This window comes from Arachis hypogaea, chromosome 10, assembly GCF_003086295.3.
Source record: "Arachis hypogaea cultivar Tifrunner chromosome 10, arahy.Tifrunner.gnm2.J5K5, whole genome shotgun sequence".
Taxonomy (NCBI): domain Eukaryota; kingdom Viridiplantae; phylum Streptophyta; class Magnoliopsida; order Fabales; family Fabaceae; genus Arachis; species Arachis hypogaea.
The window spans coordinates 35,042,083-35,068,310 of record NC_092045.1 but is presented as its reverse complement, the minus strand read 5'-3'; the positions used below and the strand labels follow the sequence as shown (position 1 = coordinate 35,068,310).

The 26,228-nt window shown below is 38.5% G+C and overlaps 1 non-coding gene across 1 annotated transcript; it reads left to right on the top strand.

Moving 5' to 3' along the window:
- Positions 1–2,530: 2,530 nt before the first annotated feature.
- Positions 2,531–2,634, top strand: LOC112719317 (small nucleolar RNA R71). Its single transcript, XR_003161623.1, has one exon. It is a non-coding gene; the product is annotated as a small nucleolar RNA R71 (small nucleolar RNA).
- The last annotated feature ends 23,594 nt before the right edge of the window (positions 2,635–26,228 follow it).

The window sequence follows — 26,228 nt, the reverse complement described above, 5'->3', positions numbered from 1 at the left end:
TTGGATTCGGGTTCATACTTTGATCATGGTTCCTAGTGATCCATGCATTGGCATAGAACTCTTTAACCATTAAGATTTCGGCTTGTTGAATGGGGTTGGTAAGAACTTCCCAACCTCTTCTTCGGATTTCATGTCGGATATCCAGATACTCATTTTTCTTGAGCATGAAAGGGACCTCAGGGATCACCTTCTTCTTGGCCACAACTTCAGAGAAGTGGTCTTGATGGACCTTTGAGATGAATCTCTCCATCTCCCATGACTCAGAGGTAGAAGCTTTTACCTTCCATTTCCTCTTTCTAGAGGTTTCTCCGGCCTTAGGTGCCATAAATGGTTATGGAAAAACAAAAAGCAATGCTTTTACCACACCAAAATTAAAAGGTTTGCTCGTCCTTGAGCAAAAGAAGAAAGAAAGAAGGGGAAGAAGAAGAAAATGGAGGAGATGGAGGGTTATAGGTGGTTCGGCCAAGATGGGGGAAAGGTGTTTGTGTTGTGTGAATATGAAGGATTAGTGAGGGGTTTATATAGGGGTGAGGGGAGGGTTAGGTTTCGGTCATTAGGATTGGGTTTGGGAGGGAAAAGTGTTTTGAATTTGAAAGGTGAGGTATGTGGGGTTTTTGGAGAAGAGATATGGAGGTGATTGGTGACGAGGTGATAGGGAAGAGTGAATGAGTTGATTGGTGAGGGGTATTTGGGGAAGAGTGTTGTGGGAGGGTAGGTGGGGATCCTGTGGGTCCAGAGATCCTGAGGGGTCAAGGATTTATCATCCCTGCTCCTATTAGGCGTGTAAACGCCCTTACAGTGCAATCCTGGCATTTAACGCCAGATTGCTACTTGTTTTTGGCATTAAACGCCAGCTTTTATTCCTTTCCTGGTGTTAAACACCAAGCTATAACTTATTTCTGGCATTTAATGCCAGTTTGTTGCTTCTTTCTGGCGTTTAACGCCAGACTGGTGCTTCTTTCTGGCGTTTAACGCCCAGAATGGTGCTAGACTGGGCATTAAACGCCCATTCTACTACCCTTACTGGCGTTTAAACGCCAGTAATTTTCTCCTCCAGGGTGTGTTATTTTTAATGCTGTTTTTTATTTTTCTTTAATTTTTGCAGTTATTTTTGTGACTCCACATGATCATCAACCTAAAAAAAAAGAAAATAACATAGAAAAATAAAATCGGGTTGCCTCCCAATAAGCGCTTCTTTAATTTCAATAGCTTGACATTGAGCTCTCATGGAGCTTCACAGATGTTCAGAGCATTGTTGAGGCCTCCCAACACCAAACTTAGAGTTTGGATGTGGGGGGTTCAACTCCAAACTCAGAGTTTAGTTGTGGCCTCCCAACACCAAACTTAGAGTTTGACTGTAGGGGCTTTGTTTGACTCTGCACTGAGAGAAGCTTTTCTTGCTTCCTCTCCATGGTTACAGAGGGAGATCCTTGAGTTTTAAACACAAGGTAGTCCTCATTCAATTGAAGGATCAACTCTTCTCTGTCCACATCAATCACAACTTTTGCTGTGGCCAGGAAGGGTCTTCCAAGGATGATAGATTCATCCTCATCCTTCCCAGTGTCTAGGATTATGAAATCAGCAGAGATGTAAAGGCCTTTGACCTTTACTAGCACGTCCTCTACCTGTCCATAAGCCTTTTTCATAGATTTGTCTGCCATCTCTAATGAGAATTTGGCAGCCTGTACCTCAAAGATTCCCAGTTTCTCCATTACAGAGAGTGGCATTAAGTTTATGCCTGACCCCAGGTCACACAGAGCCTTCTCAAAGGTCATAGTGCCTATGGTATAGGGAAATAAGAATTTACCAGGATCCTGTTTATTTTGTGGTAATGTCTGCCTAACCAAGTCATTCAGTTCATTGGTGAGCAAGGGGGATTCATCCACCCAAGTTTCATTACCAAATAACGTGGCATTCAGCTTCATGATTGCTCCAAGGTACTTAGCAACTTGCTCTTCATTAATATCTTCATCCTCTTCAGAGGAGGAATAGTCATCAGAGCTCATGAATGGCAGAAGTAGGTTCAATGGAATCTCTGTGGTCTCTAGATGAGCCTCAGATTCCTTAGGTTCCTCAACTGGGAACTCCTTTTTGTCCAGAGGACGTCCCATGAGGTCTTTCTCACTGGGATTCACGTCCTCCTCCTCCTCTCTAGGTTCAGCCACACCAAGTAAGATTATAAGCTTCTTCTTCAGAAGATGCTTCTTTAGTACTGTTGGATGCATTTTGTAATCCATTCAGACTCTGAGAAATCATATTGACTTGCTGAGTCAACATTTTATTCTGAGCCAATATGGCATTCAGAGCATCAATTTCAAGAACTCTCTTCCTCTGGGGCATCCTATTACTCATAGGATTCCTTTCAGAGGTGTACATGAACTGGTTATTTGCAACCATTTCAATGAGTTCCTGAGCTTCTGCAGGCGTTTTCTTTAGGTGAATAGATCCATCTGCAGAATGGTCCAATGACATTTTAGACAATTCAGACAGGCCATCATAGAATATATCCAAGATGGTCCATTCTGAGAGCATGTCAGAAGGACACTTTTTGGTCAATTACTTGTATCTCTCCCAAGCTTCATAGAGGGATTCACCTTCTTTCTATCTGAAGGTTTGAACATCCACTCTAAGCTTGCTCAACTTTTGAGGAGGAAAGAACTTGGCTAAGAAAGCCATGACCAGCTTATCCCAAGAGTTCAGCCTATCTTTAGGTTGAGAGTCCAACCATGTTCTAGCTTTGTCTCTTACAGCAAAAGGGAAAAGCATAAGCTTATAGACCTCAGGATTAACTTCATTGATCTTAACAGTATCACAGATCTGCAAGAATTTAGTTAAGAACTGAAAAGGATCTTTTAATGGAAGTCCATGAAACTTACAATTCTATGCATCAGAGAAACTAATTGAGGCTTTAGCTCAAAATTGTTTGCTCCAATGGCAGGGATTGCGATGCTTCTTCCATGGAAGTTGGAATTTGGTGCAGTAAAGTCACCAAGCATCTTCCTTTCATTGTTGTTGGGTTCGGCCATGTCTCTTTCTTTTTCGATATTCTCTGTAAGGTTTTATCTGAAATGTTGTGCTTTAGCTTCTCTAAGCTTCTTCTTCAGAGTCCTTTTAGGTTTAGGATCTGCTTCAACAAGAATGTCCTTGTCCTTGCTCCTACTCATTTGAAAAAGAAGAGAACAGAAAAGAAGAGGAATCCTCTATGTCACAGTATAGAGATTTCTTTATGTGAGTAGATGAAAAGAATAGAAGAAGGAGGAGAGAAAAATTCAAACACAGATGGGAAGAGAGGGTTCGAATTTTAGGATGAAGAGAAGTGTTAGTAAATGAATAAATAAATAGAAAGAGATGAGAGAGAGATAAGAAAATTCAAATTTTAATTAAGAAAAAGGAAAAATATTTTTGTTTTTATTTTAATTATTAGTTAAAATTCAAAAATTAAAAAAAGGGAATAAAATTAAAATTTAAAACAACTAGTTAAATAAAAATATTTTTGAAATAGAGGAAGGTGATTTTCAAAAATTAGAGAGAGAAAAGTAGTTAGGTGGTTTTGAAAAAGATCAGAAACAAACAAAAAGTCAATTAGTTAGTTGAAAAAGATTTGAAAATCAATTTTGAAAAGATAAAAAGTTAGAAAAAATTTTGAAATTGATTTTGAAAAAAGATATGATTTGAAAAAGATATGTTTGAAAAGATATGATTGAAAAGATATGATTAGAAAGATTTGATTGAAATTTATTTTGAAAAGATTTAATTTTTAAAATCAGAATTAATGACTTGACTCACAAGAATTCAAAGGATATGATTCTAGAATTTAAAGATTGAACCTTTCTTAACAAGAAAGTAACAAACTTGAAATTTTTGAATCAAAACATTAATTGTTAGATTTAATTTTGAAAATAAAAGAAAAAGTTAAAAAAATTTTTGAAAATTAATTTTAAATAATTTTCGAAAATAATAAAAGAAAAAAGAAAAGATTTAATTTTCAAAAAGATTTTGAAAAGATAGGATTTTTGAAATTGAAATCTTGACTTTACTAATAAGAAACAACTACTTTTAAAATTTTTTTACTAAGTCAACCCAAAGATTTCGAAATTTATGAGTGAAATAAGAAAAAGATATTTTTTTATTTTTGAATTTTTAATGAGGAGAGATAAAAACACAAAAATGACTAAAACATAAAAAGTATGGATCAAAACACATGATGCATGCAAGAACACTTTGAATGTCAAGATGAACACCAAGAACACTTTGAAGATCATGATGAACATCAAGACTTATTTTTGAAAAATTTTCAAGAAAAGAAAAACATGCAAGACACCAAACTTAGATATTTTTCATGTTTAGACACTAACAAACTAAAAATGCATATGAAAAACAAGAAAAGACATAAAACAAGAAAAATTAAAGATCAAACAAAGAAAATCCTCAAGAACAACTTGAAGATTATAAAGAACACATGCATGAATTTTTCAAAAATTTTTAGAAAATTAAAAAGATGCAATTGACACCAAACTTAAAAATTGACACTAACTCAAACAAGAAACACAAAATATATTTTTTGGTTTTTTATGATTTTATTAATTTTTTTGGATTTTTCGAAAATATCTTTTCAGAAAAGCAAAAACAAATAAAAAAAATTTTGAAAAATTTTTGAAAACTTTTTGAAAATAAAATAAAGGTTGAAACAAAAAGAAAATTACCTAATCTGAGCAAAAAGATGAACCGTCAGTTGTCCAAACTCGAACAATACCCGGCAATGGCGCCAAAAACTTGGTGCATGAAATTGTGATCTCAATGGCACCAACAACTTGGTACGCACAATTGTAATCTCAACTCTTTTTCACAAATTTGCACAACTAACCAGCAAGTGCACTGGGTCGTCCAAGTAATAAACCTTACGTGAGTAAGGGTCGATCCCATGGAGATTGTCGGCTTGAAGCAGGCTATGATCATCTTGTAAATCTGAGTCAGGCAGATTCAAATGGTTATGGAGTTTTGATAATTAAAAGATAAATAAACATAAAATAAAGATATAGATACTTATATAATTCATTGGTGGGAATTTCAGATAAGCGTGTGGAGATGCGTTATTCCTTCTGAATCTCTGCTTTCCTACTGTCTTCATTCAATCATTCATACTCCTTTCCATGGAAAGCTATATGCAGGGGGATCACCGTTGTCAATGGCTACCGTCCATCCTCTCAGTGAAAATGGTCTAGCTATGGGTTACGTAGGACTAATCATCTGTCAGTTCTCAATCGTGTAGGAATAGGATTTACTATCCTTTTGCGTCTGTCACCACGCCCTACAGTCGCGAGTTTGAAGCTTGTCACATCCATCCCATCCCAGATCCTACACGGAATACCACAGACAAGGTTTAGACTTTCCAGATCTCAAGAATGCTGCCAATTGATTATAGCTTATACCACGAAGACTCTGATCTCACGGAATGGAAGGCTCTATTGTCAAGAGAGGCAACCATGCCTCGTGGACCAGGAATCCAAGAGATACACACTCTAGCTTTCACAGGTAGGACGGAAGTGTTTGTCAGGCACACGTTCATGAGTGAGAATGGTGATGAGTGTCATGGATCATCACATTCATCAGGTTGAAGTGCGAGTGAACATCTTAAAATAAGAATAAGCTTGAATTGAATAGAAGAACAATAATACTTTGCATTAATACTCGAGGAACAGCAGAGCTCCACACCTTAATCTATAGTGTGTAGAAACTCCACTGTTGAAAATATATAAGAACAAGGTCTAGGCATGGCCAAATGGCCAGCCTCCCCAAATGGCATATGAATTTGAAAATAGGGAAAAAGACCCCTAGTACAATAGTAAAAAGTTCTATTTATACTAAACTAGTTACTAGGGTTACATAAATAAGTAAATGATGCAGAAATCCACTTCTGGACCCACTTAGTGTGTGCTTGGGCCGAGCATTGAAGCTTTCACATGTAGAGGCCTTCTTTGGAGTTAAATGCCAGTTTGTAACTTGTTTCTGGCATTTGACTCTAGCTTGCAACTTGTTTCTGGCGTTTAACGCCAGAATAAGGCAGAAAGCTGGCGTTGAACGCCAGTTTACGTCGTCTAAGCTCGAGCAAAGTATAGACTATTATATATTTCTGGAAAGCCCTGGATGTCTACTTTCCAACGCTATTAAGAGTGCGCCATTTGGATTTCTGTAGCTCCAAAAACTCCATTTCGAGTGCAGGGAGGTCAAAATCCATCAGCATCAGTAGTCCTTTGTCAGCCTCTGAATCAGATTTATGCTCAGGTCCCTCAATTTCAGCCAGAAAATACCTAAAATCTTAGAAAAACATACAAACTCATATTAAAATCTAGAAATGTGAATTTTGCTTAAAAACTAAAAAAATATACAAAAAACTAACTAAATCATACTAAAAACTATGTAAAAACAATGCCAAAAAGCATATAAATTATCCGCTCATCAAGAAGCATCCTGGGCTGAAGGAAGAGGAATGGTCGATATTGGGACATCATCAACAATTCCATCTGGCCGGCTTAGAATCTGCACATTGGGCTCGGGCTATGAACGGTTGACCTCTGAAGGGACCGAGGAGGCTGAAGCTGTTGAAGCTTTCCTTGGTGGTACAAGAGGATGACCCTCATCTTCATCGTCTGGGGCAGGAACAATCTTGCCGTCCTCCACTACATTATCTAGACTAAATAGAGTCAGGTCGTGCCCATGGGCAAGAACCCGGACCTGGGCCTTCAAGTTCCCATAAGCATCGGTCACACTGTCCACCATGTGACCGTGGAGCTCGGCATAATCAGCCTGGGCAGACTGAATCCTCTCCCTAGCCTCCAACAACTCGCCATAAGTGTGAGTATAGCTCTCCTTATATTTTTTCGCCGCCTCCTCAGCCAGGTTTGCAGCAGCCTCAGCAGCAGTTGCTCGGAACTTCTCCTTCTCAACATCCAACTCCAACTTAATCACCTTAGCATCCAACTCGTCCTTCAACGCCTTGATCCTATTATACTCAGATTTAGCATCTTCCATGAAGGCTTTAGTAGCACAAACTGGGCATTCTCGGACAACTCGAGATAAGGCTACAACAAGGTTGGCCATCGGCATACTATTGCTTGTTATAAAATCAAGATGGTGAAAAATGGACACATCATCGGTGGAAACCGGGCCGTGTGGAGCAATTAACTCCGTGGCAAAGGCCACATCGTCGAACTCTTTATCATCTAGGTTATAAGTAACTATGGTCTTTTGCTTTTTTGGAGGGGGACCAGCAGCAGTAGGAGAGAAGGCAGCACCGGAAGTCGGCTAAAGAGGGTCAGAAGGAATCACACGGACATGAGGAGTGATGATAAGTCATCTTAGCCTAGTTTCAATAGTCTTTTTCTTTATTTTCATTAGGTTTTATGCACTTCCTTGCATTCTAAGTAAGTGATTTGGAATGAAAATGCATGACTTCTTTAAATCAAACAACCACCATTTAATTCATACTAAATCATGAGGTTTGGGCTAAAATTAATTGATTTTTAATGATTTGTACACCTTGTGAATTTGGTGATACTTTGATTGGTTGTTTTGATTTCTTATAGGTGAAGAAAAGAAGAAAAGAAGAAAGCGTGGCACATGAAACGAGCACAACAAAAAAGTTCCAAGGAAGCAATGTTTCAATGCTCTGCTCACTTTGTGAGCTGAGCATAATTTGAAACCAAGAAACAGGGAAAGGAAAAACAATGCTCAGCTCACCAAGTGAGCATTATCGGGCATTCATCAAAAGAAATTCAAGGAAATTATTTTTCAAATGCCTTCTCCAAGAGTCGAACCAAGAACCAAGGGGGAGTGGGGATGCGCTACTCACAAGGAAAATAAGCCAAGAATTAGCCAAAAGCATCCTCCAAGGTTCGAACTAAGCACCTCAAGGAAGAGAGGAGAGAGAAGCGCTACTTCCTTCACAAGGAAAAATCCAGCGCATGCTTCCCTCAAGTTTCGAACCAAGGACCCCTCTTTGAAGGAGCCAATGCTCAGGCAGAGCGCTACTCATGGTGCACCACATACAAACATGACATGGCCAGGAAGCAGGATGCGCGCAGGACGTGCGCACAAGGCCTCAATGCTCAGCTCAACTTATGAGCTGAGCATTCCCCTGATGCCTTCCATGCTACAAAAGGATCCACACACAAAGCCTCAATGCTCAGCTCAACATGTGAGCTAAGCATCCTCCTGGAACCAATTTCTTCATGGGCTGGAAAATCAATTAAAAATCCAATTAAATTCAAATCTTCACCAAATCAAAAGCCCATCCAAATTCCAAAATCCAAGAATGGAAGGTGTATAAATAGGAGCTAGTTTGATGTAATTAGAGACTTTGAGAATCATTTTTGAATTTTCCTGGAGAAACATCCATTTTCATTTTTGAACTTTTACTTTGGAATTTAGTTCTTAGAGAATTGGGAAGGAGAATTGATCTCTCTTTTTCCTTGTTCTTGCTTGAGCACTCTTTTTTTTTTATTTTGGATCTTGGGTGAAGAATTGAAGAACTTCTGTTTCAATCTCACCTGAGATCCCTTGCTTTAATTTTATGCATTATTGAATTTTAATTTCCATTCTCTGCTTCATCTTCTACTCTTTCTGCAATTTACTTTCCTTTAGTTCTTTTGCAATTGTTCTTGTTGGATCAAGGAAGGATTTGAGATCTAGACTTGTTTTCTAGTCTCTCTCACTCCTGAGATCTACAACCTCTTTTAATTTGCTGCAATTTAGCATCAGTCATTTTCTATTTTCATTCTACAAGCATTTTTATCTTTCTGTTTGAGATCTATTACACTTAAATTCATATTTAGTTCTTCTGCTGGTTGCAATTTATTTCTGTCTTGTTTAAATTCTGCAATTCCAATTCCCGATTCCTTTTATGATTCAAGCAATTTACATTTCTTGCACTCTAAGCTTCAGCCATTTACATTTCTTGCAATCTAAGTTTATGCAATTTCATTTACTTGTTCTTTAAGATTCAGCTTCTTTACTTTGATTGCTCTTTAATTTACTGCAATTGCCCTTCTCCCTTTACATTTCAAGCAATTTAGCTGCTGTCAATCACAAATCACACAACTCAACTTCTATTTACTTGACTAAATCAACCACTGAGCTAAAATTGCTCAATCATTTAATCCCTGTGGGATCGACCTCACTCCCGTGAGTTTTATTACTTGATGCGACCCGGTGCACTTGCCAGTGAGTTTTGTGTCAGATCGTTTTTCACACATCAAGTTTTTGGCACCGTTGCCGGGGACTGAAATAGATTGACAATGATTAAGTAAGGTGGTGGTCTAGATTAAGCACTTTTTTTTTGTTTCTCTTTATTTTTACTAAGCACATTAGCTGTTTGACACATTGTGTCACCTAACCATCTAACCACATTCTAGCACTAGAATATTCATGTTTCATTTGGTTTGTTTGTGATTTTTGCAAGTCATGGAGGCTGAGGTGCGTGAAGAGGGAGTGAGCAACAATGCCCAGCCTGCAAGAAGGGTGTTGGCCTCTTACACCATCCCCAATGCAAGAAACTACAGGAGTAGCATACTCACTCCTAACGTTCATGCAAATAATTTTGAGTTGAAGCCTTAACTTATCACTCTGGTGCAGAACAATTGCTCCTATGGAGGAAGTTCACTTGAAGATCCAAACCAACACTTATCCATCTTCCTCAGGATTTATGAAACTGTCAAAACAAGTGGTGTGCATCCAGACATCTACAAGCTACTGTTGTTTCCATTCTCTCTAAAAGATAAGGCCACTTAATGGCTAGAGACATTTTCCAAAGAAAGCATCAATAATTGGGAAGACTTAGTGAGCAAATTCCTAGCCAAGTTCTATCCTCCCCAAAGGATTATCAGACTCAAAACAGAGGTCCAAATGTTCACTCAGATGGATGGAGAGTCATTGTATGATGCATGGGAAAGATACAAAGCTTTACTCAGGAAGTGTCCACCAGAAATGTTCAAAGAATAGGATAAACTTCAAAACTTCTATGAAGGATTGACTCTGAAAGCTCAGGAAGCAGTAGACCATTCAGTAGGAGGTTCTTTACAATTAATGAAGACAGCAGAGGAAGCCTAAAACCTCATAGACATGGTGGCAAACAATCAATACTTCTATGGTCATCAAAGGCAACGCCAACCAACTCCCAAGAAAGATGTCTTGGAGCTTGAAGGTGTTGACACTCTTTTGGCACAAAATAAACAGATGCATCAACAATTTTAGCAACAAATGGAATTGATGGCCAAGAGAATTGAGCAACTTGCAGTAGTAAACACACAAGGCCAATCTCAAGTCTCACATGGATGGAATCAATCTAAAGAAGGTACTGAGACATTCAATTATGAGCAACAAGGCCATGAGCAGATGCAATACATGAATAACACCTCACGTTCACTCCAGCACAACTTCCATGGTGATGTACACAATCCATCCTGGAAGACTCATTCTAACTCGAGGTGGGGTGAGCACCAGAATGAAGGACAAAGGGACTTCAACTATAGTAGCATTAGCAACACAAACAACCAAAGCCATTCATCCAATAATACTAACCAGTTTAAAAACCCACAAAACACATACCACCAACCCCATAACAACTCACAAAACCACCATAATAACTTTTCCACATCCACATCCCACCCATAAAGTACCCCCACAATTAATTCAAACAACTTCCAACAACAACCATCTCATTTCACACAACCACAACCAAATCCAGACTCTCAAAGAATCTCAAGTCTAGAGAAAATGATGGAGAAAATCATGAAAAAAATCAAGAGATGGCAAGATAAGATCCGGAAGCTGCAAGGAAAGATCAGGCACTGGCATTCAAAAACCAAGAGGCCTCAATCAGAAACCTTGAGAGACACATGGGGCAAATGGCTAAGCAAATTTCAGAAATGGATGAGAAGAGAGCAAATGCCTTCCCCAATGTCACTGAAGAACACCCAAGGGACAAAGAAAAAGCCACAAAATGGGAGGAGTGCAAAGCAATCATAGTGGGAAGTGAGAAGACTATGAAGAAGGAAGCCATCAATCAAGACAAACACAACAGAGAAGTTCCACAAGAAGAGACAGAGAGGAAAAGTAAAGAGGATCAAGAAACCAAAAATGCATAAATTTCAAAGGGATACAAGAACACCCTTGAATCACAACTATAAGAGAAGAGGGAAGGAGTGAATCCTTGCATCCCCAAACTTCCATACCCTCAGAGGTTTAAAGAAGAAAATGAGGATAAGCAATACTCAAAATTCCTGGACATATTCAAGACACTCAGCATCAATATTCCTTTCTTGGAAGCACTTGAACAGATGCCACTATATGCCAAATTCATGAAGGAAGTGCTGACAAAGAAAGATCCCTGAAGGAAGGACAGATTATTGAGATGACAAAGGAATGTAGTGCTATCCTCCAAAGAGAGTTACCAGAGAAGAAAAATGATCCTGGGAGTTTTTACATACCTTGCACCATAGGAAACATAACAATTGAGAAGTCATTCTGTGACCTCAGTGCAAGCATAAACTTGATGCCTTTGTCTCTAATGAGGAAACTTAAAATTTCTGAGCTGAAGTCCACACGAATAGTTCTCCAAATGGCTGATGGTGGACGAAATTGTGATCAACAAAAATGGCTCTTTGGCATGTGCATAAAAACATTAACTCAGCACTTTCTTTCCACAATCTCGTTCAACTAACCAGCAAGTGTACTGGGTCGTCCAAGTAATAAACCTTACGTGAGTAAGGGTCGATCCCACAGAGATTGTTGGTATGAAGCAAGCTATGATCACCTTGTAAATCTCAGTTAAGCAGATTAAATGGTTATGGGTTTCGAAAATTAATAATAAATAGAAAATAAAAAGGGATAGAAATACTTATGTAAATCAATAGTGGGAATTTCAGATAGGCGTGTGGAGATGCTAGAATCCTTTCGAATCTCTACTTTCTTATTGCTCTCATCCAATCCTTCTTACTCCTTTCCATGGCAAGCTGTATGTAGGGCATCACCATCATCAATGGCTACTTTTAATCCTCTCGGGAAAATGGTCCTATGCGCTGTCACTGCACGGCTAATCGTCTGGAGGCATCACCCTTGTTGATAGCTACATCCCATCTTCTCAGTGAAAATGGTCCAAATGCTCTGTCACAGCACGGCTAATCATCTGTCGGTTCTCAATCAGGTTGGAGTAGAATCCATTGATTCTTTTGCGTTTGTCATCACGCCCAGCCTTCAGGAGTTTGAAGCTCATCACAGTCATTCAATACCGGAATCCTACTCGGAATACCACAGACAAGGTTAGACTTTCCGGATTCCCGGGATCCTACTCGGAATACCACAGACAAGGTTAGACTTTCCGGATCCCCATGAATGCCACCATCTATCTAGCTTATACCACGAAGATTCTGTTGGGGAATCTAAGAGATATGCGCCCGGCCTAGAGTAGAACGGAAGTGGTTGTCAATCACGCGCGTTCATAGGTGAGAATGATGATGAGTGTCACGGATCATCACATTCATCAAAGTGTTGTGTAACGTATATCTTGGAATAAGAATAAAAGAGAATTGAATAGAAAGTAATAGTAATTGTATTGAAACTTGAGGTACAGCAGAGCTCCACACCCTTAATCTATGGTGTGCAGAAACTCCACCGTTGAAAATACATAAGTGAAAGGTTCAGGCATGGCCGAATGGCCGCCCCCATGGTCTAAGGACTATGCGCCCCCAGATGTTCCTCAGATCTAAAGTGATCAAAAGATGTCTAATACAATAGTTAAATGTCCTATATATACTAGACTAGCTACTAGGGTTTACATGAGTAAGTAATTGATGCATAAATTCACTTCTGGGGCCCACTTGGTGTATGTTTGGGCTGAGCTTGATCTATCCACGAGCTGAGGCTTCTCTTGGAGTTTAACGCCAAGTTATAACGTGTTTTGGGCGTTCAACTCCGGATCATGACGTGTTTCTGGCGTTTAACTCCAGACAGCAGCATGTACTTGGCGTTGAGCGCCACTTTACGTCGTCAATTCCCGAATAAAGTATGGACTATTATATATTGCTGGAAAGCTCTGGATGTCTACTTTCCAACACCGTTGAGAGCGCGCCAATTGGAATTCTGTAGCTCCAGAAAATCCATTTAGAGTGCAGGGAGGTCAGATTCCAACAGCATCAGCAGTCCTTTGTCAGCCTCCTTATCAGAGTTTTGCTCAAGTCCCTCAATTTCAGCCAGAAATTACCTGAAATCATAGAAAAACACACAAACTCATAGTAAAGTCTAGAAATGTGAATTTAACATAAAAACTAATGAAAACATCCCTAAGAGTAGCTTGAACTTACTAAAAACTACCTAAAAATAATGCCAAAAAGCGTATAAATTATCCGCTCATCACTACACCAAACTTAAATTATTGCTTGTCCCCAAGCAACTAAAAATCAAATAGGATAAAAAGAAGAGAATATACTATAAATTCCAGAATATCAATGAATATTAATTATAATTAGATGAGCGGGACTTGTAGCTTTTTGCTTCTGAACAGTTTTGGTATCTCACTTTTTCCTTTGAAGTTTATAATGATTGGCTTCTCCAGGAACTTAGAATTTCAGATAGTGTTATTGACTTTCCTAGTTAAGTATGTTTGATTCTTGAACACAGCTACTTATGAGTCTTGGTCGTGGCCCTAAGCATTTTGTTTTCCAGTATTACCACCGGATACACAAATGCCACAGACACATAACTGGGTGAACCTTTTCAGATTGTGACTCAGCTTTGCTAGAGTCCCCAGTTAGTGGTGTCCAGAGCTCTTAAGCACACTCTTTTGCTTTGGATCACGACTTTAACCACTCAGTCTCAAGCTTTACACTTGGACCTTCATGACACAAGCACATGGTTAGGGACAGCTTGATTTAGCCGCTTAGGCCTGGATTTGGGCCCTCCTATCCATTGATGCTCAAAGCCTTGGATCCTTTTTACCCTTGCCTTTTGGTTTTAAGGGCTATTGGCTTTTTCTGCTTGTTTTTTTCTTTTTCTTTCTATATATTTTTTTTGCCATTATTTTTTTTCACAAGCTTTTGCTTTTTCACTGCTTTTTCTTGCTTCAAGAATCAATTTCATGATTTTTCAGATCATCAATAACATTTTTCTTTGTTCATCATTCTTTCAAGAGCCAACATTTTTAACATTCATAAACAACAAGATCAAAAATATGCATTGTTTAAGCATTCATTCAGAAAACAAAAAGTATTGTCACCACATCAATATAATTAAATTAAATTCAAGGATAAATTCGAAATTCATGTACTTCTTGTTCTTTTGAATTAAAACATATTTCATTTAAGAGAGGTGAAGGATTAATGGAATTATTCATAACTTCAAGACATAGTTACTACATACTAATGATCATGAAGTAGAGACACAAAATATAGATAAACATAACATAGAAACCGAAAAATAGAAAGAAATAAGAACAAGGAATGAATCCACCTTTAGTGGCGTCTTCTTCTTGAAGGACCAACAATGTTCTTAAGGTCTTCTATGTCCCATCCTTGCCTTTGTTTCTCCTCCCTCATTGCTCTTTGATCTTCTCTTATTTCATGGAGAATGATGGAGTGCTCATGATGTTCCACCCTTAATTGTTCCACATTGTGGCTCAAATCTTCTAAGGAAGTGTTGAGTTGTTCCCAATAGTTGTTGGGAGGAAAGTGCATCCCTTGAGGCATCTCAGGGATTTCTTGATGATGAGCTTCCTCATGCATCTCTTGAGAACCGTGAATGGTCTGTCTTGCTTGCTCCATCCTCTTCTTGGTGATGGGCTTATCCTCTTCAATGGGGATGTCTCCTTCTATGATAACTCCAGGTGAGTAACATAGATGGCAAATAAGGTGAGGAAAAGCTAGCCTAGCCATGGTGGAGGGCTTGTCGGCTATTTTGTAGATTTCATTGGAGATGACCTCATGAACTTCTACTTCCTCTCCAATCATGATGCTATGAATCATGATGGCCCGATCCACAGTAACTTCAGATCGGTTGCTAGTGGGAATGATGGAGCGTTGAATGAACTCCAACCATCCTCTAGCCACAGGCTTGAGGTCCAGTCTTCTTAGTTGAACTGGCTTGCCTTTGGAGTCTCTTTTCCATTGAGCTCCTTCCACACATATGTCCATTAGGACTTGGTCCAACTTTTGATTAAAGTTGACCCTTCTAGTGTAGAGGCGTTCATCTCCTTGCATCATGGGCAAGTGAAACGCCAACCTCACATTTTCTGGACTAAAATCTAAGTATTTCCCCCGAACCATTGTGAGATAATTCTTTGGACTCGGGTTCGTACTTTGATCATGGTTCCTAGTGATCCATGCATTGGCATAGAACTCTTGAACCATTAAGATTCTGACTTGTTGCATGGGGTTGGTTAGGACTTCCCAACCTCTTCTTCGGATCTCATGTCGGATCTCCGAATACTCATTTTTCTTGAGCTTGAAAGGGACCTCAGGGATCACCTTCTTCTTTGCCACAACATCATAGAAGTGGTCTTGATGGCTTTTGGAGATGAATCTTTCCATCTCCCATGACTCGGAGGTGGAAGCTTTTGTCTTTCCTTTTCCTTTTCTAGAGGATTCTCCGGCCTTAGGTGCCATTGATGGTAGTGGAAACCAAAAAAGATTGTGCTTTGACCACACCAAACTTAAAATATTGCTCGCCCTCGAGCAAAAGAAGAAAGAAGAGAAGAAGAAGAAGAATAAATTGGAGAAGAGTGAGGGGAGATGGATTCGGCCAAGGTATAGTAGAGGGGGTAGTGTTGTGTGAAAATGGAGTGGAAAGGAGGGGTTTATATAGGGAGAGGGGAGAGGGTAGGTTCGGCCATTTAGGGTGGGATTGGGGGGGAAATGTTTTTGAATTTTGAAGGTAGGTGGAGTTTATGGGGAAGAGTGGATGGATGTGAGTGGTGAATAGGTGATTGGGAAGAGAGATTGAGGTGATTGGTGAAGGGTTTTTGGAAAGTGTGACATGGGGAAGAGTAAAATAGGATTAGGAGGTAAGGTAGGAATATGTTAGGTGGGGATCCTGTGGGGTCCACAGATCCTGAGGTGTCAAGGAATTCCATCCCTGCACCAAATAGGCATGTAAAATGCCTTTGCACACCATTCTGGCATTTAAACACCGAGTGGTGCACGTTCTGGGCGTTCAACGCCCACATGTAACATGTTTCTGGCGTTGAACGCCAGTTTCATGCTTGTTGCTGGCGTTCAGCGCCAGCTTTTCCTCTAGGCACATTTCTGGCGTTCAAAGGCCAGAATGTTGCTTGTTTCTGGCGTTCAGCGCCAGATTCATGCTCTGTTCTGGCGTTGAACACCAGCCAGATGCATCTTACTGGCGTTGAACGCCAGCCTGTGCTTCCTCCAGGGTGTGATTTTTCTTCTGCTGTTTTTGATTCTGTTTTTAATTTTTATATTTTTTTCGTGACTCCACATGATCATGTACCTAATAAAACACAAAATAACAATAGAATAAAATAAAATAAAAATTAGATAAATAAAATTGGGTTGCCTCCCAACAAGCGCTTCTTTAATGTCAATAGCTTGACAGTGGCTCTCATGGAGCCACAAAGGTGATCAGGTCAATGTTGTATAGTCCCAACACCAAACTTAGAGTTTGGATATGGGATCTTAACGCCAAACTTAGAGTTTGGTTGTGGCCTCCCAACACCAAACTTAGAGTTTGACTGTGGGGGCTCTTCTTGACTCTGAACTGAGAGAAGCTTTTCATGCTTACTCTCTTTTATCACAGAGGGATGGCCATGTGCCTTAAACACAAGGTAGCTCCTATTCAATTGAAGGACTAATTCACCTCTGTTGACATCTATCACAGCTCCTGCTGTGGCTATCAAAGGTCTTCCAAGGATGATGCATTCATCCTCTTCCTTCCTAGTGTCTAAGATTATGAAATCAGTAGGGATGTAAAGGCCTTCAACCTTTACTAACACGTCCTCCACTATTCCATAAGCTTGTCTCAATGACTTGTCTGCCAATTGTAATGAGAACAAGGCAGGTTGCACCTCAATGATCCCCAGCTTCTCCATTACAGAGAGTGGCATAAGATTTATCCCTAACCCCAGATCACATACAGCTTTTTCAAAGGTCATGGTGCCTATGGTACACGGTATTATAAACTTGCCAGGATCTTGTTTCTTTTGAGGTAGAGTTTGCTGAATCCAGGTATCTAGTTCATTAATGAGCAAGGGAGGTTCACTTTCCCAAGTCTCATTACCAAACAACTTGGCATTCAGCTTCATGATAGCTCCTAAATATAGAGCAACGTGCTCTCCAGTCACATCTTCATCCTCTTCAGAGGAAGAATAGTTTTCAGAGCTCATGAATGGCAGAAGGAGATTTAATGGAATCTCTATGGTCTCTATATGAGCCTCAGATTCCTTTAGATCCTTAATAGGAAACTCCTTCTTGCTTGAGGGACGTCCCAGGAGGTCTTCCTCACTAGGATATTTGTCCTCCTCCTCCCTTGTGCATTCGGCCATATTGATCACATCAATGGCCTTGCACTCTCCTTTTGGATTCTCTTCTGTATTGCTTGGGAGAATACTGGGAGGGGTTTCAATGACTTTCTTACTCAGCTGGCCCACTTGTGCCTCCAGATTTCTGATGGAGGATCTTGTTTCACTCATGAAACTGAAAGTGGCTTTTGACAGATCAGAGACTAAATTGGCTAAATTAGAAGTGCTTTGTTCAGCATTCTCTGTCTGTTGCTGAGAAGATGATGGAAAAGGCTTGCTATTGCTTAGCCTATTGCGTCCACCATTGTTAAAGCCTTGTTGAGGCTTTTGTTGATCCTTCCATGAGAAATTTAGATGATTTCTCCATGATGAGTTATAGGTGTTTCCGTAAGGTTCACCCATGTAATTAACCTCTGCCATTGCAGGGTTCTCAGGATCATAAGCTTCTTCAGAAGCTGCCTCTTTAGTACTGTTGGATGCATGTTGCCATCAATTCAGATTTTGAGAGATCATGTTGACCTGTTGAGTCAACACTTTGTTCTGAGCCAATATGGCATTCAGAGCATCAATTTCAAGAACTCCTTTCTTCTGAGGCGTCCCATTATTCACGGAATTCCTCTCAGAAGTGTACATGAATTGGTTATTTGCAACCATGTCAATGAGTTCTTGAGCCTCTTCAGGCGTTTTCTTTAGGTGAATAGATCCACCTGCAGAATGGTCCAATGACATTTTCGAAAATTCAGATAGACCATAATAGAATATATCTAATATGGTCCATTCTGAAAATATGTCAGATGGACATCTTTTGGTCAGCTGCTTGTATCTTTCCCAAGCTTCATAGAGGGATTCACTATCTTTTTGTTTGAAAGTTTGAACATCCACTCTCAGCTTGCTCAGCTTTTGAGGAGGAAAGAATTTATCCAAGAAGGCAGTGACCAGCTTATCCCAGGAGTCCAGGCTATCCTTAGGTTGTGAATCCAACCATATTCTAGCTTTGTCTCTCACAGCAAAAGGGAAAAGCATGAGTCTGTAGACTTCAGGATCAACTCCATTCATCTTTACAGTCTCACAGATCTGCAAGAACTCAGTTAAAAACTGATAAGGATCTTCAGATGGAAGTCTATAAAACTTGCAGTTTTGTTGCATTAAGGCAACTAGCTGAGGCTTCAGCTCAAAATTATTGGCTCCAATGGCAGGAATGGAGATGCTTCTTCCATCAAATTTGGACATTGGCTTTGTGAAGTCACCAAGCATTCTCCTTGCATTATTATTATTTTCGGCTGCCATCTCCTTCTCTTGCTCTAATATTTCTGAAAGGTTACCTTTAGATTATTGTAACTTAGCTTCTCTTAATTTTCTCTTCAGAGTCCTTTCAGGTTCTGGATCAATTTCAACAAGAGTGCCTTTATCCTTGTTCCTGCTCATATGAAAGAGAAGAAAACAAGAAAAGAAGAGGAATCCTCTATGTCACAGTATAGAGATTCCTTTATGTTAGTAGAAGAAGAAAGGGGATGAGAGTGAAGAAGAATGGGTTCGGAATTTTAGATGAAGAGAGGTGAAGAGAAGTGTTAGTAAATAAATAATTAAATAGAATATGAAAAGAGATGGAGAATTTCGAAAATAATTTTGAAAAAGTGGTTACTGATTTTCGAAAATCAGAGATAAGATATAATTAAAATTAAAATTTAAAACAATTAAAAAGAATTTTTGAAAAAGAGAGAAGTATTTTCGAAAATTAGAGAGGGATAGGTAGTTAGTTGGTTTTGAAAAAGATAGGAAACAAACAAAAAGTTAGTTAGTTGATTGAAAAAGATATTAAAATCAAATTTGAAAAAGATAAGAAGATAAGAAGTTAGATAAGATATTTTGAAATCAAATTTTGAAAAAGATAAATTTTTTTGAAAAAGATAGATAAAAGATAAAAAGATTTAATTCAAAAATTTGAAATTACTTACTTCACTAACAAGAAACTACAAGATAAGAGTCTAGAACTTAAAGATTGAATCTTTCTTAACAAGAAAGTAACAAACTTCAAATTTTTGAATTAATCACATTAATTGTTAGTGAATTTTCGAAAATATGATATAAAGATAAGAAAAAGATTTGAAAAAATTTTGAAAAAGAATTTTGAAATTTTCGGAAAAATAAAAAAATGGAAAAGATATAATTTTTGAAAAAGATTTTGAAAAGATAAGATTTTTAAAATTGAAAATTTGACTTGACTTGTAAGAAACAACAAATTTTGAAAATTTTTTGACTAAGTCAACTCAAATTTTCAAAAATTTGGAGGGAAATAAGGGAAAGATATTTTTTTTTTTATTTTTGAATATTTTAATTATGTGAGAGAAAAACACAAAGATGACCCAAAACATGAAAATTTTGGATCAAAACACATGATGCATGCAAGAACACTATGAATGTCAAGATGAACACTAAGAACAGTTTGAAGATCATGATGAACATCAAGAACATATTTTTGAAAAATTTTTTGATGCAAAGAAGACATGCAAGACACCAAACCTAGAAATCTTGAATGCATGGATTCTAACAAACGAAAAATGCACATGAAAAACAACAAACAACACAAAACAAGAAATCATCAAGATCAAACAAGAAGACTTGTCAAGAAACAACTTGAAGATCATGAAGAACACTATGAATGCATGGGATTTTCGAAAAATGCAAGAAAAATTTTTAAAGCATGCAATTGATACCAAACTTAAAAATTGACTCAAGACTCAAACAAGAAACACAAAAGAATTTTGGTTTTTATGATTTTATTAATTTTTTTTTGGATTTTTATTAAGTTTTTTTCGAAAATAAAGTTTGGAAAAACGAAAAATAAAAGAAAAAATTTGAAAAAGTTTTTTGAAAAGAAAATTACCTAAACTGAGCAACAAGATGAACCGTCAGTTGTCCATACTCGAACAATCCCCGGCAACGGCGCCAAAAACTTGGTGGACGAAATTGTGATCAACAATAATGGCTCTTTGGCATGTGCATAAAAACATTAACTCAGCACTTTCTTTCCACAATCTCGTTCAACTAACCAGCAAGTGTACTGGGTTGTCCAAGTAATAAACCTTACGTGAGTAAGGGTCGATCCCACAGAGATTGTTGGTATGAAGCGAGCTATGGTCACCTTGTAAATCTCAGTTAAGCAGATTAAATGGTTATGGGTTTCAAAAATTAATAATAAATAGAAAATAAAAAGGGATAAAAATACTTATGTAAATCAATAGTGGGAATTTCAGATAGGCGTGTGGAGATGCTAGAATCCTTTCGAATCTCTACTTTCTTATTGCTCTCATCCAATCCTTCTTACTCCTTTCCATGGCAAGCTGTATGTAGGGCATCACCATCATCAATGGCTACTTTTAATCCTCTCGGGAAAATGGTCCTATGCACTATCACTGCACGGCTAATCGTCTGGAGGCATCACCCTTGTTGATAGCTACATCCCATCCTCTCAGTGAAAATGGTCCAAATGCTCTGTCACAGCACGGCTAATCATCTGTCGATTCTCAATCAGGTTGGAGTAGAATCCATTGATTCTTTTGCGTTTGTCATCACGCCCAGCCTTCAGGAGTTTGAAGCTCGTCACAGTCATTCAATACCGGAATCCTACTCGGAATACCACAGACAAGGTTAGACTTTCCGGATTCCCGGGATCCTACTCGGAATACCACAGACAAGGTTAGACTTTCCGGATCCCCATGAATGCCGCCATCTATCTAGCTTATACCACGAAGATTCTGTTGGGGAATCTAAGAGATATGCGCCCGGCCTAGAGTAGAACGGAAGTGGTTGTCAATCATGCGCGTTCATAGGTGAGAATGATGATGAGTGTCACGGATCATCACATTCATCAAAGTGTTGTGCAACGTATATCTTGGAATAAGAATAAAAGAGAATTGAATAGAAAGTAATAGTAATTGTATTGAAACTTGAGGTACAGCAGAGCTCCACACCCTTAATCTATGGTGTGCAGAAACTCCACCGTTGAAAATACATAAGTGAAAGGTTCAGGCATGGTTGAATGGCCAGCCCCCATGGTCTAAGGACTATGCACCCCCAGATGTTCCTCAGATCTAAAGTGATCAAAAGATGTCTAATACAATAGTTAAATGTCCTATATATACTAGACTAGCTACTAGGGTTTACATGAGTAAGTAATTGATGCATAAATTCACTTCTGGGGCCCACTTGGTGTATGTTTGGGCTGAGCTTGATCTATCCACGAGCTGAGGCTTCTCTTGGAGTATAACGCCAAGTTATAACGTGTTTTGGGCGTTCAACTCTGGATCATGACGTGTTTCTGGCGTTTAACTCCAGACAGCAGCATGTACTTGGCGTTGAGCGCCACTTTACATCGTCAATTTCCGAATAAAGTATGGACTATTAAATATTGCTGGAAAGCTTTGGATGTCTACTTTCCAGCGCCGTTGAGAGCGCGCCATTTGGAGTTCTGTAGCTCCAGAAAATCCATTTCGAGTGCAGGGAGGTCAGATTCCAACAGCATCAGCAGTCCTTTGTCAGCCTCCTTATCAGAGTTTTGCTCAAGTCCCTCAATTTCAGCCAGAAATTACCTGAAATCACAGAAAAACACACAAACTCATAGTAAAGTCCAAAAATGTGAATTTAACATAAAAACTAATGAAAACATCCCTAAAAATAGCTTGAACTTACTAAAAACTACCTAAAAATAATGCCAAAAAGCGTATAAATTATCCGCTCATCAGCTGACAAATCCACTAAGAAGGCATTGGGAGTTGTGGAGAATGTGTTGGTAAAAGTGGGAAAATTCTTTCTCCCTACTGACTTCGTTATCTCAGATATAGAAGAGGACCCTGACACTCCCATCATCCTGGGGAGGCCTTTCCTTGCTACGGGCAGAGCATTGATAGATGTTGAAAAAGGGGAATTGTTGCTGATAGTGCATGATGAGCATCTAGCATTCCATGTTTTTAAAACCTTGCATGAACCCATTCAAGAAGAAGATTTTATGAAGGATAAGGCCAAAGATCAAAGTTTGAAGGAGGCAGTCAATGAGTTAACTCTAAGACTTTTAAATCCATGCTTGAAAGCAGTAGAGATGGTGCAACAAACCAAAGAAGTCAAGGAGGAACTAGATCCAAAACCCCCAGATGAGAAATTCAACATCCCATATAAAGAACCACCAAGGTAGTGAGTATCTCTTGAGAAAGAAAAGAAGAAGAGGCCAAGAGGGTGGAGAAACAAGAAGATCCCCACTGAAGGCTTCTCACTAGGGGATAAAGTGATGTTAAACACCCAACCAATGAAGGTGTCTCCACAAGTGTTTGAATACTACACTATGAACCGGGTCCTTTTACTTGAACACCTAGAGATCATCAAAGAGGAGACCAGAAGGAAGTTCACAGTAAGAGGAGAAAAACTGAGGCACTATGATTTTCAACCTCCATGATCAAAGAATGAAGGATGTCAAGCTAGTGACAATAAAGAAGCGCTTGTTAGGAGGCAACCCAACCTGAGGTAGTTTTCTTTTCATAGCTTTTTCAATAAAAAAATGCTGAATAATTGGTATGCATTGCAAGGAGCTAAGTTTGGTGTTGCACACCAAAACAATTTAAGGGAGAATGAAGGATTCTAAGTTTGGTGTTCCACCAAAATCTCACTTAAAAGCACATTCTCACTTCCTGCACAACGTTAGCTCCAAGCAATCAGACAAACTATTCAACTCTTTAACAACTTTCTAGCTTTAATTCCATAACCTCTAGCAAAGACACAAGGATTTCACATATGGTTAACTTGTTGAATCAGAGGCAGTGGCAAGCAATTATGTTTGGTGTTCCCACACCAAAATAAATCCAAAAGACACACTCAATTTATGCATACTAACCATTCATTTAAGAGTTTGAGAAGCAAGCAACTTTTGAGAATTATGCAGGAAATTAGCCAATAATTGAAGACAATTTGCATTGTGATTCAAAAGGGACACAACAAGAGGAAGAATGAAAAATTGTAACCCAAAAGGTTGTATCTACACTTAATCCTTGTTGTTGTGAAATGTTTTAATTTAGGAATTCTTGTATGTCTTGCTAAAGTGTTCATCTAGTTGCAAGTGAATTTGTTTGATTAAGTATGCTGATCTGCATAATGTTTGTATCCATCACTTTGCTCTGAATTTAGTGGTGGTATGTGTTTGATTCAATTGTTAGCTCATAGAATAATTGCTGCATAATGACATGTTACTTGAAGCCTAAGCTAGTTTGCTGCTATGATTTCTCAATTAATGAAAGTCCCTTGAAAATAAATCAAAACAAATAGAAAAAGAAAGAGGAAAAGCCAAAAGTTGGCAAAGAAATAAGGCTAGACACCAATAGCTTGGACCCTAGGACATATGCTTGTGGTGTTTGTGTACTAGGATATGCTTGGACAAGTAAGTTCTAAGGAGTATTTTAAAACTTAGCAACTTAGATCAACTGATTTGGGATTGCCAACTGAAAGTCCACAATAAAGAGCAACCTAGCTACAAAACATTTAGTTATCCAAAGAGATGCTGGGCATCAATGATCCTAGGAAGAAAGAGTGAGCCATGTGTCTATGGTAAAGAAATATTGAGTGAAATTAAGCCAAAAGGCCATTGCAACATTTGCCACCAAGTCTTTAATAAGTAATAAGCTCTTTATGCAAAAGAAAGAAGAAAAGCTAACAAGGGAAGTGATCAAAAAGTAAGACATTGTAGCAGCAACCTTAGTGGACCCTTAAGGAAACATTGTTTGTTTTGACAGCAAGTAATAAATGAGCTACTTTTGAATCTGCATAAAACCCCATAAGCCAAATTCAACTATCTGCTTAATAAGGACATATATACTTATCTATTTCATTCTATCTTCTCTTGTGTTTGATGCTTGCTTGGGGACAAGCAAGTTTTAAGTTTGGTGTTGTGATGACAAGTCATCTTAGTGTAGTTTCACTAGTCTTTTTCTTTATTTTCATTAGGTTTTATGCACTTTCTTGCATTCTAAGTAAGTGATTTAGAATGAAAATGCATGACTTTTTTAAATCAAACAACCACCATTTAATTGATGCTAAATCATGAGGTTTGGGCTAAAATTAATTGATTTTTAATGATTTGTAAACCTTGTGAATTTAGTGATACTTTGATTGGTTGTTTTGATTTCTTATAGGTGAAGAAAAGAAGAAAAGAAGAAAGCATGGCACATGAAAGGAGCACAACAAAAACGTTCCAAGGAAGCAATGTTTCAATGCTCTGTTCACTTTGTGAGCTGAACACAATTTGAAGCCAAGAAACAAGGAAAGGAAAAACAATGCTCAGCTCACCAAGTGAGCATTATCGGGCATTCATCAAAAGAAATTCAAGGAAATTATTTGTCAAATGCCTTCTCCAAGAGTCGAACCAAGAACCAAGGGGGAGTGGGGATGCGCTACTCACAAGGAATATAAGCCAAGAATTGGCCAAAAGCATCCTCCAAGGTTCGAACTAAGCACCTCAAGGAAGAGAGGAAAGAGAAGCGCTACTTCCTTCACAAGGAAAAATCCAGCACATGCTTCCCTCAAGTTTCGAACCAAGGACCCCTCTTTGAAGGAGCCAATGCTCAGCTCACTCGGTGAGCAGAGCGCTACTCATGGTGCACCACATACAAACATGACACGGCCAGGAAGCAGGATGCGCGCAAGACGTGCACACAAGTCCTCAATGCTCAGCTCAACTTGTGAGCTGAGCATTCCCCTGATGCCTTCCACGCTACAAAAGGATCCACACACAAAGCCTCAATGCTCAGCTCAACTTGTGAGCTGAGCATCTTCCTGGAACCAATTTCTTCATGGGCTGGAAAATCAATTAAAAAGCCAATTAAATTCAAATCTTCACCAAATCAAAAGCCCATCCAAATTCCAAAATCCAAGAATGGAAGGTGTATAAATAGGAGCTAGTTTGATGTAATTAGAGACTTTGAGAATCATTTTTGAATTTTCCTGGAAAAACATCCATTTTCATTTTTGAACTTTTACTTTGGAATTTAGTTCTTAGAGAATTGGGAAGGAGAATTGATCTCTCTTCTTCCTTGTTCTTGCTTGAGCAATCTTTATTTTTTATTTTGGATCTTGGGTGAAGAATTGAAGAACTTCTGTTTCAATCTCACCTTGAGATCCCTTGCTTTAATTTTCTGCATAATTGAATTTCAATTTCCATTCTCTGCTTCATCTTCTACTCTTTCTGCAATTTACTTTCCCTTAGTTCTTTTGCAATTGTTCTTGTTGGATCAAGGAAGGATTTGAGATCTAGACTTGTTTTCTATTCTCTCCCACTACTGAGATCTACAGCCTCTTTTAATTTGCTGCAATTTAGCATCAGTCATTTCCTATTTTCATTCTACAAGCATTTTTATCTTTCTGTTTGAGATCTATTACACTTAAATTCATATTTAGTTCTTCTGCTGGTTGCAATTTATTTCTGTCTTGTTTAAATTCTGCAATTCCAATTCTCAATTCCTTTTATGATTCAATCAATTTACATTTCTTGCACTCTAAGCTTCAGCCATTTACATTTCTTGCAATCTAAGTTTATGCAATTTCATTTACTTGTTCTTTAAGATTCATCTTCTTTACTTCGATTGCTTTTTAATTTACTGCAATTGCCCTTCTCCCTTTACATTTCAAGCAATTTAGCTGCTATCAATCACAAATCACACAATTAAACTTC